This window comes from Limanda limanda, chromosome 21, assembly GCF_963576545.1.
Source record: "Limanda limanda chromosome 21, fLimLim1.1, whole genome shotgun sequence".
NCBI lineage: Eukaryota > Metazoa > Chordata > Actinopteri > Pleuronectiformes > Pleuronectidae > Limanda > Limanda limanda.
In genome coordinates this window covers 12,063,881-12,074,557 of record NC_083656.1, presented here as the reverse complement: position 1 = coordinate 12,074,557, position 10,677 = coordinate 12,063,881, and positions in this window count along the sequence as shown.

Here is a 10,677-nt window from a genome sequence, read left to right as displayed (position 1 = left end):
GGAGCGACTCGCTGCTGCACTTTGTTGCAATCCCCCTCGCCATCATCAGCTAAATGTTTTAAATGTCAGCGTTAGCGAAACGGAGAGGAAACAGCAGCTCTGCACACACACTGATCCTGATGATGCTGTTTACACATGCTGTTCCAGGCAGGGGCTCATATCCTGGTACAAGTTAATTCCTGGATGTAGTCAGTAAACCCTTTAAACAGAACAGTTGATTCATATGGACTGTGTGAAGGAGGTGAAGAGAGACGTGTATGTGTGTGTGTGTGTGTGTGTGTGTGTGTGTGTGTGTGTGTGTGTGTGTGTGTGTGTGTGTGTGTGTGTGTGTGTCTTTAATTAAATTAAAATGAATCACATTTTCTCTTTATGCCCTGGTCACAAACATCCAAGAACATTCTGCTGCCCAGTTCCATCTCAGGACACGCCCTTGGTGTTTTATTGGGGGAGTTTCGAGAATTTGACTTTGAGGGTTCATATTGAACAACAAATAATATTTATGCATGTTGTGTAACACTATTAATTTCTCGAAAGCTGGCACGTAGTAAAAGTTGCAGAGTCGCAGTTTCATAATCAATCATTCAAAAGAAAAGAATAAAATAGTAAAGGTAAAGTCAAAAGATGTTCTTTCTTTAACTCTAAACTTAAAGACCTTGTACTGGATGCAGCAGCAGCCAGTGGAGATGCTCATCACTTCCCATTTAACTGAAGTGGGTTTACTGATAGATACTGAACCTCGAGGACAAACACTCTCCTCAGCTATTGATACAAATATGGCAAGTGACCTTATCAGGTGTTCTGCTGACAGACTAACAGGCCTGATAACAAATTGTGTCGTTCAATCCTCAAACATTATTACCAGCAGCCGCAAATTCCCTGTTGATGCTATCAGTGTGTTATAGTCATTAACTGTCTAAAGAGCCTTGGTACTTTTCTTCCCCTCTGGTTAATGTAGTTCCCAATGACAACAGATTTGACAGTAAATCAGCGCAGATTGCCGCACCATGGAAACTGATGTAACCGGAGAGGTTTTTTTTTCAAACAAGCTCAGCAGGGGGCGTCACCTGTAATAATGAAAACCTTTTACTGATGTAAGTTAAACACACATGACATTTAAAGTGGCTATAATTTATAGTTTTTGTCAAACACGGCATATGAAATGACATGAGAACACGAGAGCCTTCATTTTTATAGTTTAGTACTCCGCTTCATCTCAGAGGGAAACACTGCTACTGTTATCCACGAGACAAACTGAATAGTATTCTATACAACATGATGTGTGTTACAGATTAGACTACCTACCACTATGTAAAAAAGAAGTCATCCTTACACATCTCCGGGAATAAAATGCAACATAATGCAGCAGTAATAGTAAATCAAAAACATTATAGGAGTGGGTTCACTTTACTTTTGGTACTTCATGTAAAACTAAATGAAAATACTTCTATACTTTGTGTTAAGTAAGGATCTGAATGCAGGACTTTTACTTATCTCTGAATACTTCTTCCACCACTGCTCATTTGATTTCTTTAGATACAAGTTACGTTTAAGATAATCTTTCACTCACTGGATTAAACAAGCCTTTGAATTATACTTTTGTAAATAAAGTAGATCTGACTAATTCCACTTCCAGCAGATACACCAGTAACATGCTGCTCACACATGTCTCTTCAGTATTAATAATCATATAATGTAATTTATATTAATTTACCACTCAGAGGGACCAAAACATTACTTGATTACTTTTTGCTGCCAATACTTGTACTTATACTTTTAATGGAGTATTGTTACATTGATGTATTTGTATACACACCATAGCCAGTTCATCAGATTCCTCCTTTGCACACCGGATGAACCTTTTCATTATGAAATCATTTGAGACAATAATAATCCCTGCTGATCCAATCTAACATTACTCATGACTCAGTCCTTTTTGTGTCCTGCTGTCGGGTTGAGTGATGCACAATTACCCATAATTAACCACTTTCATCCCAGATCCCACTCTCTGACAGTTCCCGGTGCAAAGTATGTTTATAATTATCATTAAAAGGCTATGTTTGTTGATGATTTTGTTACTATAATCATGATTAATAAACCATAGGTGCTGCTGTGCCAGGAGCCAGCCTTGGTTTAGAAACAAACAATAGAAAGACACAGATAACAACTACAGAGAGTAATCATAGGGGAGCAGGTGGCAGCTAAAGAGACAAATATTTCCACCCGGAGTTGGTAGAGACCCAAAACCAAACTATAAAAGAATAAAAGTTGTACTTCTACTTGCATCATGGGCAGAAACACAGCTTCAAATGATGTAATTTGTTGCACATTTAGCAACATTACCTGTCAATATCTGTTTCTCGGAGAGGGTTGCACGGAGAGCGGAGAGTCTTTTTGATTTTTACCTCTCCTACGACTGTACGTTGAAAACAATTCACCGCTAAACCCATAGGTGGCGCAACGGAAGACGAGCTCAGAGAAGCCTACCCCATTTCTCGGAAGAAGAAGTCCACGTGTGTTTGTTTACCTCTGTCGGCTGGTCTCCCACACACTGAACCATGGCAACTGACAGAACTAAATAAAGTGACACCCAGCGGGTCAAAATGCTGATGTTATCGTTTCTTAGCACAGCGGTTCTCCGGTCTTGTTTCCGAACTGTGTTGCTGATTCCACAGCTTGAATCTGCTTGAGGCTACACGGAGCTAGCTAGCTCCCCCCCAGCTTCCACACAGTCAGCAGGACTCCCGACACTAACTACTACCCAGTGTTTGCTTCTAACCTGACGGTATTATAGAAACTGTGTTAAGATAGAAGTGGAATTAAAGTCGTGATGGCGGGTTTTTGCACCGTTTCCACCGCAGTTAGCATGGTGGCTAGCCCGCTAGCCTAGCACGCTAGCGCCATTATGAAAGCTCGTTATAACCGTATGTGACCGTGCACACATGCCGTCAGTGCTCTAACGAGCCACCGTCAGCCGGACAACTCCGCTGGCTTAACACACACGTCACATTAATCGTAGAATCATAGTTGTGTTGTTAGTTGTGTTAGTTGGTTTTTGTGACACAGGGAAGGAAGCAGGAAGTTTGAGGTCCGGAAATGTGAAATACGGAAATGACGTCATACGGAAATGATGTCGTTCGCGGACCAATCACAGCCAAGGTCTGTCCGTGGGGTCTCCGAAATAAACACGGACAGTTAGAAAAATCAGAGGTGCACGAAAAGCAGTCCGAGGCGCTCGGAGAGGGCGTTCCATGACGGATAGGGCGGTCTTATCTATCCGTTTTAGAAAAGACGTAGAGGCATAAATTGGCCTTAACCCTGCTGATAAATAAGCTTGCAGCTGTTATTTTTATGCACAGCGCTTTGGCACAGTGCCGCTGATCACTCTTGGGTGACGGTTAAATAATTTGTTCCGTTTATTCTGGTGTTTCTCAGCCTCCACTCCGGAGGCAGTTGTAGATGAAAACAAGGGAGAGCTTTGAAAGTGAGTGGATGCCCCTTCCAGCCTCCCTCTAAACATCACTTCAATTGGAAACACTTGCTTGGTGTAGTAAATTGGCATTTGGCTCGCCGCGGCGTGCACAAACATTCATTCATCAATCTGTCCCCCCTCTCACATTCCCCCTCTTCATCTGTCTCCCTCAGTCGCCTCCTCTCCACTCCCATTTCCTCGTCTCGTTTCATTTCTCGCTCTCCACCCCGGTCCCCCCCCCACACACCCCTGTCTGTTCCCCTCCTGAGGACTACACCGCCCACTCTCATGAATGCATCTGCGTCATTCTTCCCATGCAGCTACGTCAGCACCTACTTAAAGATCCTGGGATGGGGGGGGAGTCTTTATTTTTGGAATGCACCCTCCTCCAGGAAGACGAGAATGTAAAGTTTGGAGGGAAGAGGTGGGGATGAATGAGGCCAAAGTGATTGAAGAACTAAAGGGAGTTGGGGAGAGGTGAGAAAAGGAGGAAAGGATTAAAAAAAAAAGAAGAGGAGAAAATGGGATGCGGAGACAAGTGTCGGGGGGAGGGGCTCTGCTGCTTTCAAATGCTGCTAAATACCTATGTGTTCACTCTGAGGCTCCATCCAAACCACTTTTTCAAACTAGTCTCTGTCCACAGGGGCGTTTGGGCTCCTTGACCGAAAAGACCCAAGCAGCAAGCGGCTGTAATTGTCAATGTCATTCCAAGCATTTCAGTTTTAAGCCCGTCTAGACGAAAACACTCTGGAGTTTCCAGACTTCTCCATAAAGGCGTGGACCAGAGTCGATGGATTTAAAAACCATAGTTGTGTGGCTGTAGACTGAGAAATGATCCAGTGGTAATGTGCATGTCTGGGTTTCCGAACTGTGACGACTCTATGTGTGTGTTTGCTCCTGATCGCATTTCAAGTCTGCTCCAGAGTCTCTCATGCAAACCTTCTGTGTTATCACTTTTACCGTGAGCCAACAGCAGAGAGGGGAGCTGCTGACAGCCTGTGTGATCAGAGCAAACAAACAAAGGATTGGAAATAGGGTTTTAGAGGTTTACGAGTTTAAAGCCGACTCTGAAATCGTAATATAATTCCTGGATAGGGTACGACCCAGTGGGCCTCGTCATTTGGATGCACGATATACGATTCCAACATCCTGATTTGGTCACAGATGGAGTCTGTGATGAACGCCACGACCCTCCATCTTTCTCTCCTCTGTTTACGCCAATACTGACAAACTATCAAAACTGTATCAAATACAATTATTTATTCTCCACTGGTCCCAGTCCCAGATTCTGAGGATCGTCTGAGGACATCCCTTCTGAAAAGTGAAATATTCAATAAGACCAATCATCTTTTCATCTTTGCGTTGGTGCTTTTTTCAAAGGAGGAGATTTGGAGCAGCATTCAAGGCGACATTAGACGCGTCAGATTGAGTTGCTAAAAGCAGTTGTAACGACTGAACTGAAGGGAAACGACAGAGGAGGGATGGGTGGATGTATTTAATGAATGAAATATTTGTACAAGGTGTAATTCCTCCAAGAACCACAACAAAGCAGTCTATCATCATGGCTTGGGACAGACTTTAACCTTATTTAAATCCTTTATACCAAGGTAAGATGCAGGAGGGTTTCGAGGGACTTCTTGCGCCCCAGTCTTCAGACCCGCAAATAACGAGTGCAAACCACCACCAGCACCATCCCAGACATCAAACAGACACATTTAGACGTTCGAGCCTTAAACCATAACTCTAAAGCTCTGAAGCTTTTGGCAGAGAGTTAGCGGCATGGGGCCTCGTTAAGAGGTTTCCGACTGTGGTGACATGCCAGACTCCAGCCGATAGAATTCAGGGCAGTTCTTCCGAAATCGTCATTGCTGTGGACTGACATAAACAGCTTCTCAGGGTTCCCCTCTTAGCGTGGGGGCCTCAGGCATCATGCTCTGCCTCTACTGCTGCAACACAAGTGGTTAGATGCAACATTTTTCATCATTTATTTTCAGAAAAGATGAGGAAATAAATGAGCAACACCTATAGAGCCTAAGTACATAGAACAGACACACACACAAAACAGGGTTACGCGTAGCATAGCTGTGGATGTGCCTAGCTTCCACACTACTCTGGGATGTGATAGCTGCTGAAACCGAGAATTTTGAAAATGTCGCATTTTAGTCTAAAAACCTTCGCCGATTTTTAAGGCTCACATGACCCCTTCTTGAAGAAAACAACCAGTGGGACGTGTGAGTGGTCACATGATTTTTCAGGCGTGTTAGCACAGAAGCACAGAAGTACCCGGGGTGAACATCCAGCCCAAAATAGAAAGACATCAGCGTTCTTGCTGTGAGGCAATAGTGCTATCCGCTGTACCACCGTGCCCATTAAACTATGCATGACCTGATGGTTTCATTTTACTCTTCCCTCAATATATAGTATGCATATTTGGACTCGTCTCATCTCTATGTTCAGGAAAATCTAAAGCAAAAGGCAACTATGATCCTAGACATTGCATTAACAGTTTGTGCAAAACATTCCATTATAATGTACAACACTGTTTTCTCCTCTATGGGATGTATAGGCCTCTCTCTGATTCAGTGGACCGTCAAATGTCATTGCAGAAAATCCTGGAAGTCAATGACACGAGAAGGACGTCGAAGGGGAAGCATTTTGGATAATGGCGGATGGGGAAGCTCAACTCCGACACTCTGAAGTCTGGTCCGCTGTTATTGCTCTGAGGACTTATCCCTCATTCATCGTCTCTCTCTCTTATCTTCAAAGCACAAAAGACTTTTCAGAAATGGAGGCAGTGGCGAGCGCAGGAAGCCGACACCTGGAAACGTTGAGATATTTCAAATTGTCGTGATCCATAAAAGCAAAGGAAGAAATATGGCATTTACTTGAAAGGAAATGGCAAATAATAGAATAATTGCACGGGGGTATGAAAATGAAGTCGTCCGGAGACTTTTAATATGAACTCGATGAAGGGTTCTGTTTGCATTCCTGTCTCTGCAGAAAAGCCAAAATGATGACAGCTAGTCTTCATTAAATCTGCATGGACCCCATGAAGGATGTTCCGAAAATTGAAATGGACCCTAATACGAAAAAAAAAAGGTTTCCCTCACCCTGATATTACATCATCGCCAGCGTCAGAGATGCCTCAGTCTAAAGATGGATCACATCTTAAGTTGCAGTTATTAAAAGAGAGCTGAAAATACTCTCCTCCCACACACTTGCCAAGAAATCTAAACAGGGAGGCGTTGCATTTTTCAATACATATGACCCTCTGAAACGCCAGATCTATGACTCAAACCTCTACATAAATATTTTCTCTCTTCTGCGCTACCTTGTTATGATTTATTTGGGAGCACACGTCGGATATGCTCTCTTTATCTTGTGTCATTTTATTCCCCCCAGGCTCGCACTTTGCTGTTTAAACCATGCTCTTTATGAAAAAAGCTGTGACTTACAGAGGAAGTGCCATCTGTCCTTGGCCGCCTCCATCCCGGCGCTTAGAGAGTGCAGAGCGACTATAAATAAAATCAGGACATATGTGGTGGAAACACCTCTGAGGAGATTAAACCGCCCAACGGGATTTTAATATGGATCATTTGGGAAGTATTCCTGTCAATATTTGCTGCACAATTTCCGTGACGTTTTCAGTTTGGTGCATTTTGAAAAGTAAAATAAATGGATTGAGTAGATTTTGCGACACAAGGGGACGGCGATTAAGAGATTAAGAGGCAAGCAAGAAATAACAGAAACTGCATCTCTGAAATACAGAACTATTAACCACTAAGCCCTCCTCTCAACACACACACACACACACACACACACACACACACACACACACACACACACACACACACACACACACACACACACACACACACACACAAACACCACTCCTCCCTCTGGACCAGATCTTCAGCATTAGATCTGCATCTGCAGTTATTCTTCTTGACGATTGATTTCCCTAATGCATTGAGCAGCATCCCTGAGCACCATGTGTGTGTGTGTGTGTGTGTGTGTGTGTGTGTGTGTGTGTGCCTGCATGAGCAGCAGCCAGAGTCCAGCTGTGTGTCTCAGGGTCTCTGTCCCTCTTCACTGTCCCTGTCTGATCCATTTTCCAGTCAGTCCGTTGGGACGGCAGATAGGACCACATGTGACGAGGAGCGGATGAAGCAGAGTGACGGACCGTGATGAGGAAGCAAATGGTTCAGGACGTACAGCTGAGCGTCTCGGAAGCCATGACGAAATACAGAGGTGAAACAGGGAATTAAAGCAAATATGCATGTTAATAAGAAGAAACCAAAATGCATGAGGTGTGTCTGTCTGTAGCAGTGGCATGTGTGCCTAAACAAAAACATGGAGTGGGTGTTGCAGGGAGTGTGGAACATCTTTCCCATCGAGGAGTTTTTCTTTCTTTTTTTCTTCCCTTGTGCGCCATGTTCAACGTCTCCAACCGCAAACTGAAAAGCACCAAACAGTCGGTCTGGCACAAAGAAAGAAATCACTGTTGCTTGTTGTTGCCAAGATGTGAAAAACAATAAGTACACTAATGTGTTTAAAATGACAGAGAAGAAAAAGGGGAGATAAAATCAGGTGTAGAGTCATTTGACGAGGTAGTAAAAAGCAATTGGGCTCAACACTTGGTATGACAATTCTTTCTTTCTTTGCAAATTATAACAATAATCGATGAGACCATGGAGGTGAAGATAGAACCGGGTCATGAGCTGGAGAGTTAACGTGGTGAGTGTGGACCAGAGAAACTTCCTTTAGGAGCACTGGTGCAAACAGTCGGGTGGACATCCTGGACAAGCCGGGAGACGATATGATACAGGTGGCCCGGGAGGATTTGGGATCTCCCAGGAGGAGCTGGATGAAGTTGCTAGGGAAAAGGATGCCTCTGGTGGCTCTGGTGATGACCCAGTTGCCACGGTAACCCAGTACAAAATATTCACTTGATGGAAGTTTTAATGTCCAAGAATTTTGCTCTGATTGGGGCTGAAAAATAAAAACATATCATTTGATACAGGAAAAGAATTGAAAGAAGGAATACTACTACTACTTATAACAGCAAATTTATCTATTGAAGCACTTTTCAAAACAAAGTAACAAAGTGCGAAATGATAAAAACAATCAAGGAGCCGTTAAAATGTCGAGCAATCGTTTATCAGTAGAAGTAAAAGTAATAGTGTGTTACAATAGTATTAATAATTGATGTAAAATAAGAGCAGATATTACTCCTGGATAAACTTGAGCAGATGTTGGAGAACACCTGATGGGCGATGCCACAGATTCTGACATTTGATGAATTCACCATAAACGTGTCCACATCCATGTCGACATGATTTTCAAAATTACATATTTGTCGCAGAATGTTACTCGTCCTTTCTTAGGACACAAGAGCTCATCCACTTATGCAAACAAGCAGACATTGATGCAGGAGGCTGCAGCCTGTGTTCGCTGAGGAATTTTGCCATTTTAGCAAAGCCTTAAATAAATAAACAGCACCACCGTGAAGCAAAGAAGTGTTAGTAGTCGGGGAGATGACGGGTTTGTTTAACAAAACATGAGAGAAATTCAGCAGACTAACACAAACCACTATGTTGCATTCATTTTAAGAAATATATGTTGGGGTAAAAAAAACAAATGACATATGCAGACACCATTTATTTACTGCAGGAAATGAACACACCCAGAAAGTAGTTTTCCTGTGTGGAGAGGACCTGCTGCAGAGAAAACAACAGAGAATGGTCGCCACGGCAATAACAGGGGTGCAGGGAATAAAGCGGCAGACAAATATGGTGAAAAGATCAGCGTGGTTAATACAAAATCCCTCCGAGCTTGTGTGCACGCCCATGAGATTAACGCTGACACTCTCCACTGAGACCACGGAGAATACACATGACAATCAGTTTTTTGAATTTGGGTTTTATCATTGTGTGTATTCATGGGGAAGACTCCAGAAGTTGACAGCAGAGAAACAAGTCCCAGGTTCTCCCCCTGTCTAATGAGGACCTGGTGGCGAACTGAACAACCCTCTACATGATTAAATTTGTACAACTCATTGGGCAGCAGTGATTGAATATGCAGACGGCTTAAGTAAACGGCTTAGGAGCCTGTGACCTTGCTCGACTGGAAACACACCCAGGCTCCGTGCAGAAGGAAAAAGTGGCCTTTCATATTTTTTTTTCTTCTTTTGAAATCTGCTGTGTTCATTTTCAGCACAGCCGGCGGCGGCAAAGCCTCAGACGCAGCTGTGAACTATATTCCCAGGGTGGCGGCCAATCAGGGCCCCTGTCTCCGGCAGCAGCCGAGATAGACTTAACAATCGATTCATTTCTGCTGACAGCCGGGAGCCTGGGGCAAGAGTTGCTGAGGGAAGAGCCGTCTAACCCTCAGGTTTCCACCTTAAGAAAAAAGATGCTCTGGTGGCTGGTGATTGAAGATGATTAAATAGAAACAAAGAATTACTGCGTATATTTATTGTGAGGATGATAAGACAGTGTCGTACGATTACCATTCCCCTCATTGACGACAATGAGATTCATGTTTGCTCTAAACTACAAAGGGGACCTGCACTTTGTTTTATGTCCTTGTCCCTTGTGCAGCGATTATTTTGATGTCATGTAAACATTTCCAGCACAGATGGCTAAAAAAATAGTTTGACATTTTTGGAAATAAACAAAGTTTGCTTTCAACATTAGTGTAGCTGAGCAAACAAGAAGCCGGGGTTCTGTACAGAGGTCACCTGGCTGCAAGCGCAACCTGCAGGGACCTGAAAGCGTTCCTGCTCCCAGCCAAGAAATAGTCCCACTAGCAATTTGTAGTTAATGGGATCAGCTTAGGGTCACTAATATTCTTTGCTTGTGAAATAATGTTGAAGTTGAACATTACCTTTTGTGTGCGTGTACAAATTATTGTGTAGCCTCTGATATATTTTTTTGTATAAAAAAAAAAAAAACCACTAACCACTTTTGAAAACTAACACTTTGGTAGCACTAAAATGGCACTTACTTATAGCACTCTGTAGTTTTGCTTTATTTCGAAGAAATTTTACTGTCTTGATTCTTGTTGTTCTTGGTTTGTACCCTCAGGGTTGAATGCACTTATTGTAAGTCGCTTTGGATAAAAGCGTCAGCTAAATGAAATGTAATGTAATGTAATGTATATGTGAATATACATATAATTAACTTCGTCAAGGAGATTTTGTTTTC